This window comes from Nilaparvata lugens, chromosome 8, assembly GCF_014356525.2.
Source record: "Nilaparvata lugens isolate BPH chromosome 8, ASM1435652v1, whole genome shotgun sequence".
NCBI classification, from domain to species: Eukaryota; Metazoa; Arthropoda; class Insecta; order Hemiptera; family Delphacidae; genus Nilaparvata; species Nilaparvata lugens.
The window spans coordinates 43219766-43246471 of record NC_052511.1 but is presented as its reverse complement, the minus strand read 5'-3'; the positions used below and the strand labels follow the sequence as shown (position 1 = coordinate 43246471).

The following is a 26706-nucleotide window of genomic DNA, read 5'->3' as shown; positions in this document are numbered from 1 at the left end:
ATATTCATAGGCAAATGAATTTATTGAAGTTCAGTTGTGGTCGAGAACTAATGAATTCAAATGTTGTCAACAAAAAATGTTCTATATATTCTCATAACGGAGGTTTGTGCTCCCACACTCTACTGGCTTGATTTAGAGTGATTAGATAATTCAGTGATATAATCTATAAAATATGTTAATATACTTTTCTGCAGGGGAGTAAAAAGCTCTTAGTTTGAATCTGCACTCTCTTAAGACTAGACTTTGTTTTTAAATAATTTGACTGACAATTTTGTGAATTGAAGAAATACAAGACTTAACCTATTTCGGACTATGTATTATCTAAATTTGGAAGAGGAATAGCAAAAGGTTACCTTATTCTTCCTCTCCCTATCATTTTGATACTGTACTTATCGTATAAATGAATAAATTGTTCCTCTACTGAATGCTTCTAATCATTCTAATCTAAAAAATTATGGAGTAAAGTGAACTCCTTTGGAAGTGAGCTTCAGGACAGGGACCTGCTTTCAGATGAAGTATTCTTTCATTCTTGTGGCTCACAGATCAATGATATCAATATTTAATTCCATAAAAGGATAGAATCCGATTGTTGTTATCAATGTGAAAAAATGAATGACCAAATGAACAATAAGCTCAAAAACAAACGTCTGGAAGCGATTTTCTCATTCTTGTGATTTGCAGATGGAATGAACTCAAGGTCATATAATTTGAGAAAGAATTTCTGGATTTTACAGTCTTTGTTTAACAAATATCACTTCTGACAGCGAGTATATGGCTGGAAAGCTGACTCTTACGCAAGCACTTAACACAATAATATACAAAAGTTGAAAGTTCTGTGAGCGAAGTTGATGCATACAAGAGCTAACAATATGCAATATTCGCATAGAATCGATGAATACTACAAGAGTGTGTATGGAGTCTAATCTATTCAGATTGAGCGCCGTTTTCAAGCGATGAACCGCCTTCATACACCCCCCCCCCCTGGGAAGGGCGGGAAAGTGTGTTGAAGGGCGCCAGCCTTCAACTCTGCCCCACTCGGACGCCAAAATGCATTTCCATGAAAACCTATTGCTGGAAAACTCAATACGCGAGAGCAGATCTTTAGAATTGGCAAGTGAAGGAAAAGCTGATGAAGTCAGAAATAACAAAAAATGGCTGGCTGGTTGTGACTTCACCCCAACTTGAGACTCTTATCATTGGAAATGAACTCTTTTGTGCGCCGTTCAAGATTCTGCACTTTCATTCTTCAGGATTACCTTTCCCACTCACTCACACTCTCTCTCTCACTCACAATCCTCCCTCTCTCTCACACACGTACTTTCACCCACTTGACATTTATTCCGTCTCCCTATATCTCCTTCTCACTTGCTCCCATACAGTTTAATCTTGTTTCGTGTCCTATATGAGCTGGATGCCATTTCCTTCACTTATTTAATGCTCTTAGAATTTCGGTCACGTACCTTTATTTATATAGACTGCATTTCTGTCTCACTTCATTCAATCTTTATCTCTCTAGCGACGTAAATAATCTTCCAATCGCTAATTCCAACTTCACCTGAGCACTCGGCTACAGAAGACTTTTCCTCCGCCCTTATTCCATATCATACACATTTTTATCTTCTCTGTTTGTTTTCTCTTCCTTTCATTTCTCTCCAATCCTATATTTCTCCTACTTCTCATTCCAAAAATGTTTTTCATAAGCTATTTCCTTCCTCACTTACCTTTCATCAAGCATAATTCATAGAACTTCTCTCTCTTTTTTATAGTATTCATTTCTCTTCCATATAAGTACTCCAAATTTCCTCATTTTTCCTCGCATATTCATTTCGTCTCCAAATTTTCCTCTAGTGTCTTTCCTTTATATTCGTTTCTCTCCCCTCTATTTGATTGTTTTTCTATTCACTTGAAATGTATTCTTTCTGTATTCTCTCTGTCCTCATTTTTCTCTATTCTAGCCCCTGAACTCAGTCTCTGAACTTTCTTCCACAGTCACTCTTCTCCACTTCTCCTGCAACTCTCTCCTACATGTACATCTCCTTTCTCTTCTCCCTAGAAAATCTTCTTAATTCACATTCTTTCCTTAATCTTTTTTTGATATCATCTTATTCAAATCATCATATTTTCCATCTCTTTCTTCCTATCAACTCCTCTTTTATCACTGTTATCTTACATTTCCTCCTAGCATTTTTCCTCAAATCATTCACTCTCCTTCACATTGTCTCTCCTTCTGCACTATTTTCTTCGAATCGTTTTTTCACACACCTTGAACCTTGCTCTCAGGTCCTTCTTTCTTTCAACCTCTTTCTTCCTCCTGCCTTCACATCTTCGAACCTCCATCTCTCTCATTTGCTCATACTGCCCCGGCTAAAAATAAGTCCAACCATGTCATATAGGATCAATCCCCCTCCATTCATCAACACTACAACGCCTGAAATCGGATCAAGTTATTATTGTTTGGGTTCCAGGTTCTTACCTTATTTTGTGGAGACACTTACTTCCATTACCAGCAATTTCAATTAAACTTTACTGATTTTCCAATTGAAGTTTGTAGCGTCTCAGTGAGAAGAGCGACATGAATTTAAATCGAATTTGTCTGGCGTTAGCAGTTGAATCAATTGTACGGCAGTTATCGTATTTTATTTCTAAACAACAATCAAAATAGCTAGATTGTGCAGTTTTTAGTTCAAATCTTATCCCATTGCTTAAGTTGAGGACGAAATGTATTTATATCTATGTGTTACTGTGAGAAGAAGTGATCAGGAAGAATGTATTTCTAGATTGATTAATGATAATCGTATCATTGATTGATTAATTAGCATGGAGAGATGCTAGAAAGAAATACATAAGATACAAGGATACATAGGAGAGAGATATTAGAAAAACTATGTAAGACGTGAGTGAGAAAAAGGGAAAGTTGAAAATAAGAGGTGATAGAAAAATACGTCAGTTTAATATTAAGTTAATAAAGAAACATGGATGAAATGGTGAGGAAAGAAACCTGTAATAGGGAAAAATAGTTTAAATAGAATCAAAGTAAATTATTATTGTGATGTGAGAGTACTTTTCCCAACGACTCATCTAAGGTTCTGGAAACTATCTGGAGATCATCTTTAAATTTTTGTATTGTGGCTACAAATTCTAAACCTAATCCTTTCTGAGCCTGATTTACTGATAATTTGAGTTCTTATTATACTAAAGTAATTCTTCACTGCTGACATTGGTGGGAGCTGAGAGGTGAAAATAATGCAGTAGGAATAAATGAAGTGAATAAATCTCAATTTATTTTCCTTCACATTCAACAGAACATCTAAGTAGACTTTTTCTAACTCCGACATCTGCAATGAAGGCTGAGATGGGAGGAAATGTCTTGAAAATAAAGAAATGTGACCAGATTGAATCATGTCTCACACTTTTTCCAGGAAGTTTTCCTGTTTAAGATAAATTCCTCGCCATTTTAATCACATTCTGACAGTTTGCAAGCCGACAAATAACTCAGCATCAGATAAGAGAGACTGACAGAGTGAAGTGAAGAGGGTCCCTGCATCCCTGCAAGATGTTGTCATTATGGGAGAGCATCTCCGAGTCATTATCTTGGATGAGGCAAGCATGACCCCTAAAAGGTTTGCTCGGTGTAGTACAGGCCTAGGCCTCATCCTGCCGCTTTTTTCTTGAGACGAAAAATTTCCGTTTGAAGAAAGATTAATGAACCCGCCAGAGAACTCATCAAAACATCATTATCATTATCATCATCATCATGTTGTTACGCTACTCCTCGTCCCGCGGCAACTTGGCGAAAGTTGAGCAAGAAAACTTCTTGCAAGATTCGGGCCTGGCTTTGTTATTCTGCTGTCAAATACCATTCTTTGGTGGCCGCCGCAATAAACTCTCAACCGACAGTGAAATAAAAGAAGTTTCAAGCGAAAAGTTTTCCAAAATTTCTTTCCTCTTCTCTCAGAGAGAAATTAGTTCTACACATCAAAATTTTCTTCACAGCCTCTTTCTGCACTTACAGCTGCGTTATTTTTTATCGTTCGCTCAACTTTGCTGTTGGAACTCACTTTATTTCTTTATAGACTTCATAAGCTCGCTGGGTGATGACATTTGCCGGAGTGATAACACTCAGCCGGAGAGTTTCAATTCAACGCACGATACAATTCTGCTATGTTTTGTTGGTATGGAGAGAGATAAGCAGCACTAACACACTCCATCACTCTAGTTAGTCGTCTTCATCTAATAACGTACTTCAATTTGTTATTTTTCTTGTTCATTTTCCTCGTTAGACTGTCATGTCCACTTTACACCTCTCAATAGGAAATGTAACTAAAAATAATTTGTAATATCAGTTATAAACATGAAGAGTTGGATAAATGGTATAATAATTAAATATAATAGTTGGTATATCATAACATCAGAAAAATCTGGAATTCAATTCCATTACAAATATTATTATTGTTAAGAAACTAAAATAATCAACTGTATATTATTCGTCATGATATAAAATATCCCATATTTCTAATACTGTATATTGTTCCATATTATTCATAATCGAGACATCAATATCGAGTTTTGGTTTTCACTTACATTATGTTCATATTACTTTTATTACCTACGATTTTCCACAAAAGCTATGCCAAGTTTTAATAACTTATTCCCAACCCATCTCGACTACTCCCAGTGAAGTTACGATATTCGATGAAATAGCAGATAACCATTAATAATCTGGGTCTGGTATTGAGATACATTTCGTTGAGAGTCACTACATAGATAGTGAATAGATAGGAGAATGGCTATGGTAAGTTCGCCTCCTAATATAAGCTTGAAATAACCGTCCTGATTGTCGACTTTATTAAATTGCTAACAGTTCTCCATATAAACGACGGTGGGAGGCAAGATATGGAACATCTATTTCAGGAATAAGCTTCTTCGTCTGCATTTCTGTATGCAATCCGAGTATTATTCATGGGAGACCATCAAAGTGCACTCAGATGTATGCAACTGATAAACCCGACATAAAACTTCAACTGGAAAACTCGAGCCGCGAGCATTAACAGTCCACTTTTGCGTGAAGTTTCACGAGAGCAGATAAAAGTAAGAGAAGCTACTCAACAATGGAACACAAGACTTAATTTATATAAGGCAGGTCTGTATAAATGTAGACGAGTCTCCAAGAAATACCCACTCTATCGTGTAAGGGCGCAATCATAAACGACGTCTCACACATGTATGGAAATACACGTTGTTTACCCATACAAACGCAGGCAGCAGAAAAAAACGAGCACTTGTGTTCATAATGATAGCCATAAATTCAGCTAGCAGCAATTCTATGGCGCTGGGTGGCGAATGATGGACGTTTTTTCGAGTTTTCAGCTGAGAACTGGTGTGCTGCTGCCTAGATGGTGCGTCCGTCCAAAGCCTTGGCAATAACAATGCTTCTTCATTAGACCACCCTCTATTACACTTCACGACGCATATTCAAATGCGTCAACGATTTCAATGCCTCGAGCAGCCATTTTATGGCCACTTTTCACTCCCACGCTCAAGTTTTCTGACTGAATAGTAGCCGTGTCGAGTGGAGAGCCAGGAGGTTTGATTTGACGTTCATTTCCACTTGAATTTACGCTTGAAATGTGATTTGAGATCACATTCTCTCGTGGAGAGATTGATAGAGTGAAATAAACACCTCAACTAGAATTTTGCTCTATATTGATTGAGTTAAAATGAACACCCAACTAGAATTTTGCTCGAATTTCATTTTGAAACCTAGGTAAAATTTGAAAGAAAATGATTGTAAGGGTAGTTTTCGATTTCATTTGACTGAAATAATATGCCTAGAAGCTAATTTGGATGAATGTGCGGGAATAAAATCTTCAACTAGAATTTTGCTCGAATTTCATTCTGAAATCCAGGAAAAATTTGTATTGATAATGATAATATTCAATATCAATATTTAATTATAATGAATTGAATTAATAATATTATGAATATTGTTCGATTTGATTAGACTGAAATTTGCCTTTAAGCGATTTTTATTGCATATGCATATCAATTATTTTGAAAGTTTACTTTTAGACCCGTGTCTATCAGATATTCAGGTGTTTTCCTTATTTCAGGAGCCCCATCATTCTGAAATTATTGGGAATTCTAGAAAATGTTTTAATATTCAATACACAGCGAAAAAACATTTTCAATATGTTATGGTACGTTTCATATATATTGTGTGCACTGGGATAATAGAATAGAATAATAGAAACTCATTATGGGAATCATATTATGTTCCAGTGTACTCGTTGTAAAGTGTAGCCGATTTGACCAAATGTCTTGACAGGACAACCGGACATAAGAGTAATCAAGTACCTTTCCTGTCCTTACTTCTCATTTCCTTCTTCTCCTTTTCCGTTTCCTTTTCCATATAATATTCTTTCTCTCTCACTCTATTCACTTCCATTCTTCTATTCCTCACTTCTCAATATTCTCCTCCCTCATTTTCCCTGGAGCTTCTTCTGTATCCTCTATTTCCCACCGTAACAAAATTTCCGCCAACCATAATAAGAAGTATTATATATCGTTATAACCATTATTTATATCGTTTATACTTAACTCGTCAACATCAAGTAAACTCTCAGCTTCTCGTAAATGAATGACTGCTTGTCATTTCATTATCAATTACCAACACAGAAATACAAGAAATAAACAAAAAATTTGGTGTTTAATGTTTAATACCCCCCATCTATCCATGTCGTGAAGCAAAACGATTTTCTAATCGCTTTCCTTTTCTCGAAAGCATTGCTTTATTTGCTACGGTTTTCGCGCCAAAAGAAACGAACGGCAACAAATCAAAATTTAATTTATAGATTGCGTGCTGCTCTACTGCCTCCATACAATACACCACCATCCACCATCCACCATCGCCATCTCCAACATGCTTTCTTCGCTACAAAATACAACAACCTATTACACACTCATTCAATTTGTTTCATTCACTTTCTCTCTTGCACTGGTTCCGTTGGCTCCTTTATCATTGTTTATCTTCCACTCAATCTTTTATTTCTATTACTCTTACCCTTGATTTCTTACTTTCTCAACTATTCTCTTCAACTTCTTTTTATAATCACCTCTTCAACTATATTCTCAATCTCCTTCTTCAGCACTTCTCTTTCTTCTATATCACAAATCCTTTACAGAAATATTCCTCCTCACTTGAAAAACATACAAAGCTGCGCAGTACTCAAGAGAAAGGTTTCCGAGTGGTTGGTATATCTGAGAAGAGACATGTCAGAGGCGATCATAACATCTAATTATAGATGTTAACACCTTAATAATATAAACAACTATTCAACTGACTACATCGAATTATAGACTGACTGACTATTACTAATAATACCGTACTCACTGTAGTGCTGCTGCTCTGTCTACTATCGCGGTGCTGGGAATCTGAAGTCATAGCCGTTAGAATTGTACATTATATGTTACCTTTGAACATTTTTTTTCATTGCATAATTAATTTGTATCATCTTTTCACTCTGTATAATTTTCTTTATCAATATTTAATTATAATGAATTGAATTAATAATATTATGAATATTGTTTGATTTGATTAGAATGAAATTTGCCTTTAAGCGATTTTTATTGCATATGCATATCAATTATTTTGAAAGTTTACTCTTAGACCCGTCTATCAGATATTCAGGTGTTTTCCTTATTTCAGGAGCCCCATCATTCTGAAATTATTGGGAATTCTAGAAAATGTTTTAATATTCAATACACAGCGAAAAAAACATTTTCAATATGTTATGGTACGTTTCATATATATTGTGTGCACTGGGATAAATAGAATAGAATAATAGAAAATCATTATGAGAATCATATTATGTTCCAGTGTACTCGTTGTAAAGTGTAGCCGATTTGACCAAATGTCTTGACAGGACAACCGGACATAAGAGTAATCAAGTACCTTTCCTGTCCTTACTTCTCATTTCCTTCTTCTCCTTTTCCGTTTCCTTTTCCATATAATATTCTTTCTCTCTCACTCTATTCACTTCCATCCTTCTATTCCTCACTTCTCAATATTCTTCTCCCTCATTTTCCCTGGAGCTTCTTCTGTATCCTCTATTTCCCATCGTAACAAAATTTCCGCCAACCATAATAAGAAGTATTATATATCGTTATAACCATTTATATCGATTATACTTGACTCGTCAACATCAAGTAAACTCTCAGCTTTCCGTAAATGAATGACTGCTTGTCATTTCATTATCAATTACCAACACTGAAATACAAGAAATAAACAAAAAATTTGGTGTATGATGTTTAATACCCCCCATCTATCCATGTCGTGAAACGATTTTCTAATCGCTTTCCTTTTCTCGAAAGCATTGCTTTATTTGCTACGGTTTTCGCGCCAAAAGAAACGAACGGCAACAAATCAAAATTTAATTTATAGATTGCGTGCTGCTCTACTGCCTCCATACAATACACCACCATCCACCATCCACCATCGCCATCGCCATCTCCAACATGCTTTCTTCGCTACAAAATACAACAACCTATTACACACTCATTCAATTTGTTTCATTCACTTTCTCTCTTGCACTGGTTCCGTTGGCTCCTTTATCATTGTTTATTTTCCACTCAATCTCTTATTTCTATTACTCTTACCCTTGATTTCTTACTTTCTCAACTATTCTCTTCAACGTCTTTTTATAATCACCTCTTCAACTATATTCTCAATCTCCTTCTTCAGCCCTTCTTTTTTTCTTCTGCTCCACCCTCCTTTCCGTTGGATCCTTTATCATTGTTTATCTTCCACTCAATCTCTTATTTCTTTCTCTCTTACCCTTGATTTCTTATTTTCTCAACTATTCCCTTCAACCTCTTTTTATAATCACATCTTCAACTTTATTCTCAATCTCCTTCTTCTGCACTTCTCTTTCTTCTTCTCCTTCACCCTTCTCCTTATCCTCTTTTCAATCTTTATCCTTCTTCTTCTCCTTCTCTTTCTTCTTGTCATCTCCATTGTCCCTCTCCAGTTTCTTCATTTGTTTTTTTATAACTATTATTCTCTCTCTTTACTCTCATTCCGCCTGACTTCTCTAGCTTTCTCTAAAATGTCGTTTATATTTTCTCTTGTTCCTCATTACTCGGTTAATTTTTTCATCCGGGTTGAAATGAAGGCAGTCTATCTATCGATCTATCCATCATAATATTATTCTCCTTCAATATCTCAATCTTATCATCGCGAACTGATTCCTCCTTTCGCTTTTTATCACTTTCTCTCCTCACCATCACACTCTCTACTTTTCCTTTCTATTCTTCAATACATAACATCGGAGGAAGTCTGTTCACACTTCACATTCTTTTTCTCAGGTTTCCTTTCTTTCCAATCACTTTCTCTGCAATCGATTCTGTTAATTACTTTTTCTCTCAATCCTTCTCTCACTGTCTCAGTGATCTCCTATCACTCACGATCTCTTTCTGTCCAATCTTTGACATTCCTTTTCTCTCTTAAACTATATTTTGCATTCTTCCCACTCATACTTTCATCCTGTTTCTTATCTTTCTCCCCAACTGTTTCTCTCTTTCTCCCTCTCATCGCTCCTTCCTCTTTCTCTCTCTCACTGATACTCAGTCTAGTACACAGTATCGAACAAAAAGCTGCTCCAAACATTCGATTACTTTCCTTCTTTTTCTCTACTCACCCTTCTTTTCCCCACACACACATCCAGCTCACACACGATCGCTCCATTCTTTTCCATTCTTCCATTCCCATTCTTCTATTTATCAACACTATTTGTCTCGCTTTGAACACAATTCAAGTAATGGCTGAAAAGAGTGTACGACTTTCTTTCTTTCCAGAGCTGATAAATGATTAAATGCGATAAAACAGTAAATAGGTTTGGGAATAGGAGAAAGCTGATTGAATTCTATAAAACAAAGACTTGTGGGATTTGGCTCGACACAAAGCGGCAACTGTTTTATACAACGGGCTTCGATAACGGCTTTTGAACAGCCGAAAAGCTAATAGGTTCAAGATTAGTGTTCAATCAGCTCTTCCAATATAATCTGTGTGCGTCAGTTCGCAGTTGGTGGCCTCTAGAATGCAGATGTCCCGAAATTATTCCCAGTCAAAGCTGACGAGTAATCATTTTGTCGTAGCTCGTGATTGCTGAGCCACTTTCAAACTAAGTGAAGGCTTCAGAGAGAGTTTGAGAACTTGGTTTGGAGAGATTTCAGAGTACTCTGCTGGTCTCCTTCGTTCAATACAAATCTAAAATAATACATCTCCAAATAAATCATCTATGAGTTTGACTCCTGAAATGATTAACGATGATTGTGATACTCTTGAAAAAACAGTTTTTGTTGAGTTTACTCTTCCTTTCTCAATCACGAGCATAATTTTAGTTCATTATGATTCAAATTTATTGGGAATGAATAGTAATTGAGAATTTGGATCATATTTTCAATATAATTAAGTCTCTTATCCTACTCAATAAGTTGATTTTTCTTTTTCGAAGTTAGTTTTGTGTGAGAGATAGAGAAAGAGAAAAATTCGTACATTTCTCATTGTACAGTTTTATTAAAATATATGCAAATGCGTCTTTAGTTCTTTGATGTCAGAAATACGTTTTCAATTATTTGACATCAGAAGTTAGTTTTTCCAATCAGTTTTGGATATTAGGTTTAATAGAAAGTAAGATAAATTGTCCAACCACAGCAGAATGATTATTAGGGAGATTAGAGGCTGGAAACTATAGTCGTTCCTCTTCTTATATGGAAATTACATCAGGCATAGAGTTTCATATTGATTAACTGTTCAGAACAAGTTAGAATTGAACAAGTTTGTACTGTGCCTTTTGTAGAGTGCTTTCTTTACCCCACTCTGCTATCTTAAAAAATCGAGTTGAGTCTTTCAACGGCTGTAATGTACTATGTAAAATCATTAGAGAAACATAGGTGCATAACATGTGATAGAGTAGAGTTTACCTAATAAATTATATACTATGTGTTATTGTAATCCTCATTATCACTGTAGCCCATACTCTTCTTCTTTCTTATTGTGCCTGTCCGCTACGAACGTGGGCGATTAATATGGCGATTTTCACTTCATCCACAGCAATACGAAATATTACTATGTAGTTTTTTCCACACCAGGATCGGATGTACCATACTATCATATTAATATTACTGTCCGTTTTATTATTGACCGAACGAAGTGAGGTCTAAGATGCAAGTCGACGGTTTGGCATTTCTCCTAATGTTTAAATGTTCATATATTTATATGTTGCGCATTTACGGCGAAACGCGGTAATAGATTTTCATGAAATAAACAGGTGTGTTCCTTTTTTAATTGCGCGTCGACGTATATACAAGGTTTTTGGAAATTTTGCATTTCAAGGATAATATCAAAGGAGCCTCCTCCATACGCCAATATTAGAGTAAAAATCAGACTAAAATTATTCATCATAAATAAGCTGACAAGTGATTACACAGATGTGTGGAGAAGCCAGTCTATTACTGTATTTATATAAGGTCTATAGTTTCGATCAAAGACATTGAAGAGTATGCATCTTTAAGCTGGGTTTACACCAAAGTTATTAACAAAATGATTATAACTTATTCCTTATAGATTCTATTAGATTGAACGGAAGTTGACAAACACATATGTTCATCATGTGTATAATAAGTTATGTTCAATCTAATATAATCTAAAAGGATTGAGTTATTAACATTTTTGTAATAAATTTGGTCTAATCGCAGCTTTAAGGTCTTTGGTTTCAATATTTTGTTTTGCAGTCATGGTATTATTATGCATGCCCATCAGTATCAATGTTCTCACATTCGAAAAAACTAATTTAATAGGTGAATAAAAATAAACAAATGAACTAAATAATGCTGGAGAAATTATAATATTTTTGATTCTAAAAAATTAATTTTCATCAGATAGAAAGATCATCACGGAACTGGATGAATTATATCATATGGAATACAAATTCAAACGTGAACTGAGTTTGTTAACATTTAAAACAGTTGACATCTGGTATTTGTGGATGAGAATACTGCGTGAGGTCTACTGTCTACAAAACTACTAGCATTATGCAAAAGACTCTATATAAGAAGAAAATTACAATAATAATAAATCATCACGAACAAACAGGAAGACTTTTAAAATTAACACTATATGAACAGAGATTTTGTGGAATTTTTCAAATTGAGGTGTAATAAACTATGTGAAACTGACAATATCGCGTTCATTTTATCTTGAGAAAACATTTTATTTGTGAACAAATAAAGCCAAGTGATATCATTCGAATGCAAGATAAGGACAATCTGCAGCACTCCAATCCAAAAGACTCAAGATTATAAAGGATGCAAACTATAGAAAATTGAAGATGTTTTGGGCGATAGTCTGTTTTTTCGACCATTGTATTGCTTGCACTATCCAATAGATGAGTGATTCATCATCACAAACAGACAGGAAACATTTCATTTGCAAACAAATGAATTCGAATAATGCTATTTAAATGCAAGATGAGGGCGAATTACAGCACTCCAATCCAAAAGACTATAGAAGATGCCAACTAGAATTTATCATTTATCACGAATAAACAGAAAACATTTCATTTGCAAACAAATAAATCCAAGTACTATTCAAATGCGAGATAAGGGCGAGTTACAGCACTTAACGCGTACTAAACATGAAAGTGAATCAGCAGCTCGGGAGCTGAGGAATTTGTGGTCTGTGATTGTACAAGTCTCATGAGTTCTGGTGAGGGGGGTCAGGGGGAAGTTTAAAAGTTGCAGGGATGGGACACTGTGTGTGGGAGGGATGATGAGAGTGAGAGAGAGAGGTAGTGAGTGAGCACTTACGGAAGTAGAGTGTAACGTAGGCTTGGTATGGCGAGGAGATAAAACGCTCTGCGGGAGATCCTCAAAGTTTTGGAAATGATTTCCTGAAGAGCGAAACCCGGGTATACGAGGAGCTATGAACCTTGCTCTCGAGTTAATATCCTTTGTTCTATACCCCACCCACTGCCCTGAAGGGTATCTCAGTGCTGACTATCCATCCAGCCTTTGCCATCGCTGGCGCACAAGTGCCCTCGTTCTCTAGTATTCCAGCACACTCCTTCATATTTTCCTTCTCTGCTATCATCTCTTGTACTCATCGTCACCTTCTCATCTTCCCAATATTTCTCTTATTCTCCTCCTCTTCCTCCTCCTCTTCCTCCTCCTCTTCCTCCTCCTCTTCCTACTCCTCTTCCTCCTCCTCTTCCTTCTCTTCTTCCTCCTCCTCCTCCTCCTCCTCCTCCTCCTCCTCCTCCTCCTCCTCCTTCGAATTCCTTTTTTCATACTCTCACCTGTCTATTCTGTCCTCCATCTAGCCGTATATCTCAGTACTGATTCAAATCTTGATCCATATCAATAATTTTTTTGCCGTTTAAACTACAAATTCTATAGTTCTATTGAACTAAATAAGTATATATTTAAAGAGAGGAAATGCTTCAATCAATCAATAAAATTATTTTACGGTGTTGATTGAATGTGTGTGTGCGCGGGTGTGTGTGTGTGTGTGTAGGCTTTCTTCTTCTCTTATATCGCTTCCCGATTAAACCTCAACTCCTGTTCACGGACAAGGGCTTCATGAAGCACTTTGTGAGTAGTAATTGTTAACATTATTTTTTTCATACATGATGGTATATTCCCTCAATAAAAGGAGAGTAAGCTTTGTACAGAATGAATTCGAAAGCAATTGATTATTTAAGTTTCATTGTAGATTAATAGTTGCTTTTAGTTCATTGCTGTTGAATAGTAATTAGACTAATTATAATGTAAAACACTTTCTAGAATATATATTCATTTTGTATTTTGCTGCTTTTCAATGTGGCCTATAATTTTTTGATGTGTACAGATGTGAACAATAAACTTGATTTGATTTGATATCCATCCATATACTCATTTTTTTATTTATTTATTCACAATGCACTTACTTTACTTTTTCGTGTCCGGTCTTTCAAATTTTTCCAGCCCAGAAGTGGGCCAGGTCCTCCGCAACTGCATTCCCTCTCCAGAGGTCGTCATTCGTGCAGTGAACAGGGCACAGTGGGCACTGTGTGAGGTGGTCGATGTCCTGTGCCTCTCCGCAGTCACAGTAGATATCGTCCTCCGCTAAGTAGCCCCACCTCGCTAGGTTGGTCTTCACAGGGGCCACGTCAGTTCTTATCCTATTTAGCGCCCTCCAGATTTCCATGGCAGACTGGTTCCAGTGGTCTCAGGATCCCGGAGTGGGTACCAGTCTGGAGGTTCTGGCTGTGTGAACCTCATGAAACTTCTCCTGGATTTGAGTCGGCTGCGCGATGGCTCCAGCTGACCGTGCATCACGTGCCTCTCATCGAAGGTCTGTTTGAACCTCTCCAAGTATTCGTGGTTGGCTCTTCTGATCTTGGGAGTGTTCATTCCTGCAGCCCTGTAGAGTTTGTCGATGGGGTTGGTTTCATGCAGCCGGTTGCAATGCGACACGTCTCGTTAAGGGATGTATCAACCTTCTTTGTGTGGGCTGACCGACACCAGACGGGGCAGGCGTATTCCCCAACAGAGAAGCAGAGAGCCTTTCACAATGCAAAAGACACTAATGTAATAACATTGAAAGATAAAATAAATAAGGTAGTCCTTGTGCTATTTTTCTTCCAAATTTATAGGTGACATAAATTTGACATAAACTCATATCTGCTATCCTCACCTATTTCTATCATTTTCCTCTTGATTTCTCTTCCAACTCAATAATATTCAATTTTAGTGTTGTCCTCTACTTTTTTGTATTATCTGTATTAGATTTTCATCCTTGTATTCTGCTTGTCTCCTTATTCCGTTTGCTCTCTCCTACCTGTTTCATCCGTTCACTCCCTCTATTTTCCAACTACTCTCTATTTTTAAACTTTTTTTTCTATTTTGTATTCTTCCTTGTCAAACCTGTCTACTGCCTGTCTTCTAATATAGTTAAAATAATATTGTATTCTATAATTTACTAATAGTTGTATTCCAGTATTTGCATATTCACCAATGGATCTTGAGTATAATAAGGTCCTTGAAGTATAAAATACAGACATAATATGAGACTTATCTTACTCGGGGACAGTAGATTCTGTAGTATTTTGTACTTCTATTTCCTTCAATTGTTTATTATTATTAAACGAAATCCAAATTGAATGCTGTAATCCACCCCGAAGACTTCTGCTACTGCAAATATTGACAACAGGGTAAACAGCTAGATGGAAATTTGATGAGCGCTACTATTAGAAAAAAAATAGTTCCAATATCTCAGTAGTTTCCATCCTTCAATTGTCTTGAGTTCTCTTTGATAAGTCTGAACTGGCTGCATAGTATGTAAACTGGGTCATTCTTGTTCTTTTTTTACAGTTTCTATTCACATAAAATTCGTATTTCGATATACAGAATGTATATAATATGTATTTCTATATTATGTAGAATGTGCGAACGCTAATTTTAATGGATCAAATCTTCTGTCTGAACTGGCTGCATTTTATGTAAACTAGGTAATTCTAGTTTTTTTACAGTTTCTATTCATATAAAATTCGTATTTCCATACACAGAATGTATATATTATGTAATCCCATATGTAGAATGTGCGAATGCTAATTTTAATGGGTCGAATCTTCTGTTTCTCCTCTATCATCTGTTTTCCTTTTCTGTCTTCTTATTTCTCTGCAATTGATTACCACTATTCTCCTACTTCCTTTCTCAATCAAATTCTGCCTCCTCTTTCTCTTCTCATTTTTTTCTTTCTTCTCTTGTTTTGCCTTATATTTTTCCTCCTATTTCTTTTTCTTTTTCTGTCATCCCCGTGTCTTTTTACTATCTCTCCCTTAATTCGCTCCTACCTCTCTCCTAATCCACCTTTTCTCTACATCTTACAACCTATCATATTCCTTTTTCGTAACATATTCCTTTTTCCTATAATATTCCTTCTCCCTATCATATTCCTTTTTCATTATTATTAGTATTCGACTACATTATTCAATCTTCCTCTTATTCTATGCTTCCTATACCATCTACTACTAGCCTACTCCTTCCACCAATTTTCTCTCTCGCCCCATTCTCCTTCACTTTCTCATGAACCTCCTTTTCCTCATCGCAACTCCTCCTACTCCTCAATTCTAGTTTTATGCTCCTCCTCATTGCTAGTTTCATGTCGCGCACTCCACTGTCTCAACACCGTCATCCAAACTTGTAGAACGCTCTCGGTGATTTATCTGTCTGAGTGCAAACTTCTCCTCCTCCTTCACATCCACCTTCTCCGCCTCTACCCCCTTCATCATCTTCTCCTCTTCCTCTCACGTATTCTTCTCTTTCTCCTTCATCCTCTCTTTTTTCACCTCCTCATTTTCCTACTATTCCTCTTCTCACTCTCTCCTTTTCAGTCCTCTTCTAAGTCCTTCTGATTCTTCTTTCTCTTCTCATCCTACTGCTCCTACACCCTCTCTTATATCACCTCCTCATCCTCCTACTCGTTCACTTTTTACTCTCTCCTCCTCCTCTTCCTCATCCTCCTTTTTCTTCATCTTCTACTGCTCCTCCACCCTATCCTATTCATCCTCCTTATCATCTTACTCTTGCACCTCTTGCTCTCTCTTATATCATCTCCTCATCCTCCAACTCGTTCACTTTTTACTCTCTCCCCCTCTCTTTCTCATCCTTCTTTTCTTTCATCTTCTTCTGCTCCTCCACTCTACCCTATTTATCCTCCTTATCATCCTACTTCTACTCTCTCTTACCTTCTCTTCCTTCTCCTCCTCACCCTCCTCCTCCTCATCCTCTTGCTCCTCCTTATCCCCTCTCACTCTTCCCCTTCCTTCCACTCATTCTCGTTCTCAAACGGAACGCAATACCCGACAGAAGTGCAGCAAAAACTGAGCCAAGCCGCGTTTCAAAGCAGCGCCGAAAGAAGACTTAGCGCTACTTCTGGGCTCAGCTCTGCCACTATGCTAAGGTGAAGTTTGCGATTGTCTGGGGACTTTCCTCCATTGCCAGCCACCAAGAAACGAGTCTTTCGACAGTTGCAGACAATAATTCAGCGACTTGATTTTCATAAGACCCCCCAGTATTCATCACTTTCATCTGTGCGCGGCCCACTTTATCTCCGCTCGCAAATCCCGCCTACATTTCTGATTGATGGCAGTTCAACTTGAATATTTACGGCGCTCTCAATCTTCTCTTTGTTTGCACTTCATCAGCGTTCAACATCTTCAGTCTACATGATGCTTATCCGAAATGTAACCCGTTGAATAATTCTGCGACTGCATATTGTATTCAGCTCATCTATTCCATTCAATGAATTCTATTAGTAGCTCCCACTTCCATTCCTTATAGAATTCCGTAGTAATGAACGTAGCCTCCAGTTCTGAATCTGATCATTTGAGTTATATCAGTAGCTCTTACTTCTATCCCTCTGTTCTAATTTAGTTTTCAGTTCTGAATCTGACTTTCAGTCTTTATTATACTCATGGAGAATGTAATACATTTGAAGCTTTTACTTCCATTCCTTATGAAATTCTGTTGTAATGAACTTATCTTCCAGCTCTGACTTCCAGTCTTCATTATGCTATTGAAGGATGTAGAAGTTCAATGAGAAATTTGCGAGGATGTTCTCCGTCAATTCTATTCAAATTGTATTCAATAGAATATGTAGTAGTTTCTCCTCCCATTTCCAAATGAAACTCTTTTTCTTTTTTTATTCTTTATTCATTTATACAATAAGTACATTATCAAAATGATAATGCTATTATTGCTATTGGTATTCTATTGCTAACTCTATTGCCATTCACACAGCTCTCAGTTTAAGTTTTGAATTCAGATAATTATATTTTCTGGATACTATGATATTTATGATTGATTTTTAACAATCAAAATTCTGTAGTCATGAACTTAGAGCTTCCAGCTGATATCCAAGATAGATTTCAATAATCACTATTACATTCTAATAATCACTAGAATATTATTATTACTATTAAATTTTGTAAAACTTTAAAGTGGAAAATCACTCACATTCTTTGATGTGGCGACGTCCGTTTCGTGCTGGTATTGCACATTCTGTTTGGCTTGAAAATGTGCAATACCAGCACGAAACGGACGTCGCCACATCAAAGAATGTGAGTGCTTTTTCACTTTAAAGTTTTACAAAATTTGATAGTAATAATAATAGTGAAAACAAGATGGATAACCAACAACACTAGAATATTCATTAGTGAATATTCTTCTAATAATCACTCTTATATTCGTGATTGATTTCCATCAATAAGAATTCTGTAGTGATGAACTCAGAGCTTCAAGTTATGAGTCTGACTTCCAGTCCTCATTATGCTATTGGAGAATATAAAACTTCAATGAGAAGTTCGCGAAGATGTACAACCGTCAATTTCATTCAAATTCAATTATATAAGTGCTAACTCCTCCTCTCATTCCATTATGGAATTTTATTGCTATTCACACGGCGTCCAGTTTTACTTTTGAATTTAGATATGTTTCTCGGATGATATGATATTTATGATTGAATAAATACATTGATTTTAACAATCAAATTTGGCAGTGAGGCAGTTTTGAGCTCAGTCTTGTCCCAATCATATCGAGATTTGATTATACAGTTTCAAGATTCGTGGCTCTGCTGATGGATAAATAAATGAATGAATTTGTACCTCTTCATCTTTGAAAGATTCCGGTTCACATAATACTAATTTGAGATGTTATCCGATGACATCTAAGATTCAAATTCTAAGATTGTATTCCACTGATCAATATTCTGTTAAATTGTATTCGAGCAATTGTTTTTTGTGAATTTAATTGTATTAAAAGTATAAATTGTAGTGTGAATTCAATTGTATTATATAAGTTGCTGTTCTCCCTCTTCAGCATTCCTTATCATTTTGTATTGTGGTGTTTAATACCAGTTTCCTGTCGGTGGCGGCACTTATCTGAAGGTTCAACTCCTGTTTTGGGAAGGAAACCTGCCTGGTGAGTGGTTCTTGCGGGTTGAGCCACTTGACTACCCGGCTTCTGTACTCCCGTCTCAGGAAATATCCTTGTCACACGAAATAGGGAAAAATGTCCAGAGTATACTAGATTATTTTCCTGACAATTAATCAAAGGATTAATTGTACCATATTTCCTCAAGATCAAGTAACTCGATTATGGGTTACTATTGACCTCTGAGATGGATATGATATTAGCAAATAAATAAGCTATAAGCAAGGTCAAACACTGGGTCACTAACAACATGTGATGACAAGTTGCATTTATTGAAATCTACTAAATCATATATGAATATCATTTGTTCAATAATAAATAAGTGAATTTGATAATGTAGGGTTAAGCCAATAAACAATATAATTTGAATTTTATTGAGTTATTTCAAGTTTATAAATTTGCTAAGGATGAGCATGTAGTGCTTTCGCCCAAGGGTTGCCCGACTCAAGTCTGGACAGTGTAACGTCAGAATTTTCAACGATATACCAGTTTGTCTATGGAAAATTGAGTCAAAGAGATTTTGAAATAATATTATCATAAAACACTCTCATATATGGGCCCATAATATACGAGCACTCACTCATGAAAATTTGTTCATTGCATGGCTGGCATCTTTCGTCAGGCTGCATGGCATCATAGGCTTCATTATGTATTGGCTCGCGACTTCAATAACTTCCTTTTTAACTGAGACTTGGTAACCAAATCAATTCTAACGATACGGGAACTCTACATTAATTGAATTAACACATTACAAAAATTCAACAATGAAACATTCAAAACGGAAAGATAACAAATAGGAATTACAAACGACTATCCATTGAAATGCTCAGAAATTGAGAAGCAAGGCTTGAGAAAGAAAAGGTCACATGACCAGTTAATGACCAATCACTGGTCAGAGAAAAACAATCTACCAATAGGATGGCTACAATAAAGAAATGTACTCAGGTGTGCCATATAGAATAAATAAATAATTTTACAAATAAAAACGAGAAAACAAGCAAAACAAATATAGGGAAAAAATGAGCAGATTTTTCAGCAGGTCAAAATATACAATAAACAATATAATAAAATTGAAAATCGAAGCAAGCAATCAACAATCAGTAACAGACACGCCGGTTATCAGCTGACTGATAAGGTAGCCGGCTCAGTTTGCATCGAGAAAACTAACCCTTATTGTAAACAAACATTCATTATGCTGTTTCAGGTTATTTTAAAACCATTTACAACTGTTTGTGAATCAAGATCTTAATAAATGAATATATCATAGATTTTGTTGTTATTTCAACAGCCAATAAAGGTGGGTAGTCGTAATTTTTAGCTCATTATTATAGAAAGTTGCTTATCAAAGCTGTTTGGCGAATCTCACCGTGACATTATCCATATCTATAGTGCGGTCAACAGTATAATGACAGAGTTGAAAGATAGGAGTGTAGGTTGGAGAAACATCGTTGCCGATTCTTTGCCTAGCAGCTACCTTACATAGAAGATATCTGATACTGGCATATCCGATGTAATATTAACTGTTCGTTCCAGTTTCAAATGATCAATAATTATATTCAATTCGTCAAGAAAGTATATTTTTCAATTATTCAATAATGAATTTTTATGATTGAGACTAAATATTTTGTTGCTTAACTATATTTCTACATTGTTGAAAACCGATCTGGCAAAGTTGCACAGCTAGAAAAGGATAGTAACACTGTAGTTAATAGAATAATGCAATTATAACGTGGACCTCACTATAGTGTCGCACTCATTTCAAAATTCCACTGAGAACTACAGGCTCATTTTTTTAATAGGCTACATTGTAATCCATCTCCAGTCTTTAATCGTTCTTGATTTTTTTTTCTATTCACTTTTCATAGTATGGAATGAGTTATACTACAGAGAAACAATAGCGTACGTAGATATCACATGGTATAGGGCGTTTATGTCGCAACTTTTACTGTTATCTCAAGCCGATTACTGTCGATTATTGTCGATTTTTACTGTTTTGACCGGGTAAGAGTGTATGAACGGCATAATATGAGAGACTACCAGCGTCATAAAGCTTCACAACAAAGAACTACGTGGACTATCAGCTTGAGATAACAGTAAAAGTTGCGACATAAACGCCCTATACCATGGGATATCTACTTATGCTATTGTTTCTCCATGGTTATACATCCAAGAGTATTCTTCCTTGAATGATCCCGTACTCATTGCTTATTAATAAATATCGAATTAATCAATAAGATTGATTGTAATTAATTTGATGAGATATGACTTTGATTATTTTTCCAGGAACATACTTGGCAAACCCTAGATGATATTCTCATATGAACCATTTGTATGAGTTTGAGGCGAGAATTTAAAAAAATCTGCCTCACAGTGGATTTCTTCACTCCATTGCGCTGCAAAATCTTTTCTATTAGGCGAATATATTTGCGAATACAAACTGCCTTGAAAAATACGCAATGGTTCTGAGGTGAGAGCTGTACTGGAAGATTTATTGCCTGCGATTAAGGCCATTATAAGAGAAGGAATAGAAAATAGAATGTGAGTAGTGTGGGAGGTTCTTAATATATTGGGGAGCCAGATCTATAATAGTGCTAAGAAATAAACCCACAAGCTGCAATACTTAGCTGTGGAATCGTTGGAGAATTCAGGTCAGGACAAAGCAGTAAATTCATAAATAATTATTATCAGTGAGATTTTGTAACAATACTGTACATGAATCAGACTTATTGAGTAGTGCTATTATGTATACTGTTGAGAGTACTATTATGAATGTTTCACCAAGCCGAGAGATCTTTGTATTTCGAAAAAAATAAATATCAAACGAAAGAGTTATACCCAAAATTAATATGAGACTTGAAATAATATTCATTTATTTTATTTTTGTAATGACATTCTTTGTGTCAATGTTCTATTCTATGATGAATGTATGTTGAATATTTCAATGAATATTCTTACAATGCCAGGAAATCACCCTCCTAATTAATGAGCAACCAAGTAGGACATTTATTGAGACCAAATAATATACAAGCTATAAAGATTGCCTTTCTTGTTTGGACATGAATTGACTTTGGTTGATGACTTAATTGACTACGTTGAACTCTTCCATTATCCTCTTGTTCCGTCTATTCATTTATTCAATATTAGACAAATATTGATTGTTTAATTGAATCATAAAACCATTTTCACATGAAACTACATTCATTCACATACTATAGTGAGGTCCACGTTACTTTCATATTGTTAAATATTCAATTTTATTACATATCATACTATAAATATTATTTCATTTCATATTATGTATAAAATATTTACAATATATTTTATATAGATTGAAGATTGTTTCATTGTTTTACTTGCACCTTGAATGAAGGGGCAAGTTATGCAACCTGCATAACAAGGAAGTCTGCCGTAAAATAAATGGCGTATAGTGTGGTCCACGTTATAAAGGCAGTGTTTGATTAGTAATTGTATTGCTATCCTTGTCTATCATTCAACAAAGCGGATAGCTCTATCTCTTTCTCGCTCTACTCTGTCACCAGATCGTCTTTTAGAAATGTAGAATTGATAGCTAATAAACAAAATATTTCATTGAAAAATATATAATTTCTTGCTAATAAATATAATTGATTATTTTAAACGAGAATGGAGAGTTAATATTACATCAATAAAACTGTATCAGCTACCGTCTATAGAAGGATCTGTCTTTGACAAGACAGAGGATCGGCAACGTTGTTCCGCTATCTTTCTCCACTGCCATTATAATGTGGACATCACTATATACTAGACGTTCCTGAAGATAAAAGGTTATATTTTTAAATCACCTTCATCATTTGTGTAGTAGCATACCTATAATATTCATATACCGTTCAAATTCTGCTCCACATTATCTATATTCTCTTGTTCTCTAAGAACTCTGCTCTTTTTTAAAATATTGACCATAAAATTTGATTAGATCTCTATATGACGCACGTTGTTGAAAGCTATGGACTATTCTATAAACATTCTGGACTTCCACATTACTATATAGACTGTCCCACCGTGTTCATACATTACTATATGTATGTGAACAATACCTCCAGTACTGTCTTAACTTCCCACAATAAGAACATAACCAATTTTTTCGGACATGTTATTATCATGTATCAAAATTTGGGAAGAGAATAGTTTTGGGCCATGCCTGTTGTTCTATCCCGATCATATTCATATGATTTGTAATTGTATCAACTAATAAATGAGTAAATAAATAATATTCAATGTTTGTTTCATGTTTTTACGAAAGTCTCATTATCAATCTATCCAAATTTGAAATTATTTGTTTTATGCTGATTTATAGTTTCATATTGATGATTTCGTGTTGAATTTGGAATAAACATAACCTACATAATATTTGGACTATTTGTGACAAAATTAGGAAATAGAAGAAGTTTTGGGCAATGGCATGTTTTTTCTTTCCCGACTATTGTATTGTTTGCTCTATCCAATAAATAAATAAATAATAGAGTACAGTTGAATACAATGAGAAAATACAAAAATACCTATATTCTGAAACGAACATCAGTGAGATTGATCAAAGCTTCAGGGCAACATCATCATAATCATGGAAAAGTTTTTTCCAAAATAATGCATGAATGAATAGAATCAACGAGAATTCAACAAGATTACGAAACGTTTTATAATGAACACTTGTAGACAGCAAGCCTCTGATGAGCTACAAAATCAGTTGCAAGACTTCAATTTCAAAAAATTATTCAAGGGAGGTTCCCGGGACGGTCCTTTTTCCTGTGGGACACTCGCATGTCCCTCAGAGCCTCGGGCTGGGAACGCCCCGAACATAAATCTCGACTGCCTCCATTGCAATTTCTGTTTCTCTCACAACCATGCTGCTAACGTTGAGTTGACCATGCCAATGTAATCAAGCCAAACTAACTCATGATGTCTGCTGTTTCAAAAAAAAATTGAAGAGAGTTGAATTGATTAAATTAATTTAGGATATTTCACTATGTAGTTGTTAATAGAAGAAAGAAGTGAATGGAAAATAGATGGTGACAGTTGTGAAACTGCATTCAAATAAATTCCATGAACTGGAATACTAAATCTGGAATATAAGGAAATATAAGTCTTGAAACTATAGTACAACTAACTATCAAATTCGATGAATGCAGTTTACGAAACGGGATACGAAATGTCATAGGTATACTAACTCACAATTTCTATCAAATCTGACTGTTAACTCTGATCATCATTAATATTTTCTAATTTTTTTCATTAGTAATTTCATAATTCAAAACTCCATTACTAACTCTAATTTTCAATTTTTGTTTTCCCAGTATTCTTGTGACTCGATATTGCAATGTTAAAATTTATGTAATTTATATAATTTTCTGTTTGCCATAGGTCTTTTCAAACCTAGCAAAGGAGAATTGAATTAATATTAATCAATCAATTACTGAACTGTTCATCAGTTGAATAATATGAGACTTGGAATTTGAAAACTTTGTTAGATAATATGAAATCACATTAGATAGGCTGATAATTTCAGGTATGGAATAATAAATAGTATATTCCAAACGAAATTTCATTCAAGTATGGATGAGTACGTATTTCATTTAAGAGTGTTAACAGGAGAAAAGATTTGCTGATTATATAGACATAATTCAGTGGTCATATACTAATCTCAAATAATCTAACACTTCACCAATATATTCAGTCACTAATTTCCATTTACTACATTTTCTATGATAATTCACTATCTGATTAAGTACTTCAGTTTCAACAATTAGAGAGAACCACTTACACTTATAAAATGAGCCAGTAAGAAGATTCTCTTCTTATTGTTATTCATGTTTTAGGAAAGAATATTATGATCACCCCGACACATATTATTATTGTAGGGTATCATAATTAGAACTGAGTTTAGTATTTCAGCAACTTTTGCATGCATAATATAATAATTATATATATGTTTTGTCAATAAACTCCTCTGGTTGCATTTCATTGGCAATCTGAGAAATTATTATTATTGATAATGAAAAATAACTTCATTTTCCTTATAACAGATAGATTGATAATAAATTCAGGTCTTGCGTATTCACGCACAACTTTCTCCCAGGAAACTCGACTAAATCCTTCCTCTGAATAACCCTATTACTGGCATAATCGCTCAGCCTTTCGACCACGTCATCCAATCAAAAAGCGCTTCCACATCAGCTGACCAACGTTTAGCCGAGATTAAACTGTCGCTCAATTTCGGCGGTAACTTTCCTGTCGGCAGCAGATCGTTTAGTGGAAAAAGTGGAAAGCAATCAATTACCTGAACCGGTAACAATTAATCGGTGTATTGTATTGAGGGGTCTTTCATGGGACGACAATTTCCCCCACCGGTCGCTGTACTACATTTAGCAGCGTGCGCCTGTACTCTTTTTAGCCGGCTGCTTTGTGCACAACAGCGGTTGTGTTTTTGAATGGATAAATCACCCGTGAGAGAGAAAGATTTATTATGGATGTGAAAGCGCCAGCTATTCATTTTGAAGCCTGTCCTGTTATATCATTCTCACCTGTCTAGAGCCCAAGTTTTCCTGCCCTCAAAAAATTGCCGGCTTGTCTATTATAATAGCGTATGGCATACTGAAAAATTGAATAGCTTTTTTGATCGTTCCCCGCTGTGAAACATTTTTATTGCGTTGAGATGCGCTAGAGGGATTTGGAGTGATCTAGAATTCTGTAACACAAAGATGTGTGTGGAGAAACTGATTTTTAATAGAGCAATTCTATATCTACATGACTGCTGATGGTAATAAAAGAATAAGGACCAGACTACAATCCAGATAATCCGGCTTCCGATTATCTGGATTGCACCTAGCTCAATTTTTTCTTCTTTGGATTTCATGACAAATGAAATCAATGATTGTGTATCACAATATTAGCATCCCATTGAAAATATCCATTCGTGATATCCTAGTTGTTTTCTACATGAAAGCAATCTAAATACAATACAGTAGAGAGTAGACAAGTAGATAATTACAAGCATCAATCACAAATACTGTAAGAATGGTATCAATTTCTCATACCCTTTATGATCGTGTCATCTGCAGTTGGCTCCAACCCACTTCATTCTGTATCACATTGATTTTAGAAACTTATTGACCGAGCGAAGTGAAGTCTATGATTCAAGTCGACGGTTTGGCATTTCTCTTAATGTTTAAATGTTTGAATGTTTAAATGTTTAAATGTTTAAATGTTTAAATGTTTAAATGTTTAAATGTTTAAATGTTTAAATGTTTAAATGTTTAAATGTTTAAATGTTTAAATTTTAAATGTTTAAATGTTTAATGTTTAAATGTTTAAATGTTTAAATGTTTAAATTTTAAATGTTTAAATGTTTAAATGTTTAAATGTTTAAATGTTTAATGTTTAAATGTTTAAATGTTTAAATGTTTAAATGTTTAAATGTTTAAATGTTAAATGTTTAAATGTTAAAGTTTAAATGTTTAAATGTTTAAATGTTTAAATGTTTAAATGTTTAAGTTTAAATGTTTAAATGTTTAATGTTTAATGTTTAAATGTTTAAATGTTTAAATGTTTAATGTTTAAATTTTAAATGTTTAATGTTTAAATGTTTAAATGTTTAAATGTTAAATGTTTAAATGTTTAAATGTTTAAATGTTAAATGTTTAAATG

At 35.1% G+C, this 26706-nt stretch overlaps 1 protein-coding gene across 1 annotated transcript in view; it reads left to right on the top strand.

Moving 5' to 3' along the window:
• Positions 1-26706, top strand: part of LOC111044357 — a 125821-nt gene that overhangs the window by 71100 nt on the left and 28015 nt on the right. The window lies entirely within an intron of this gene.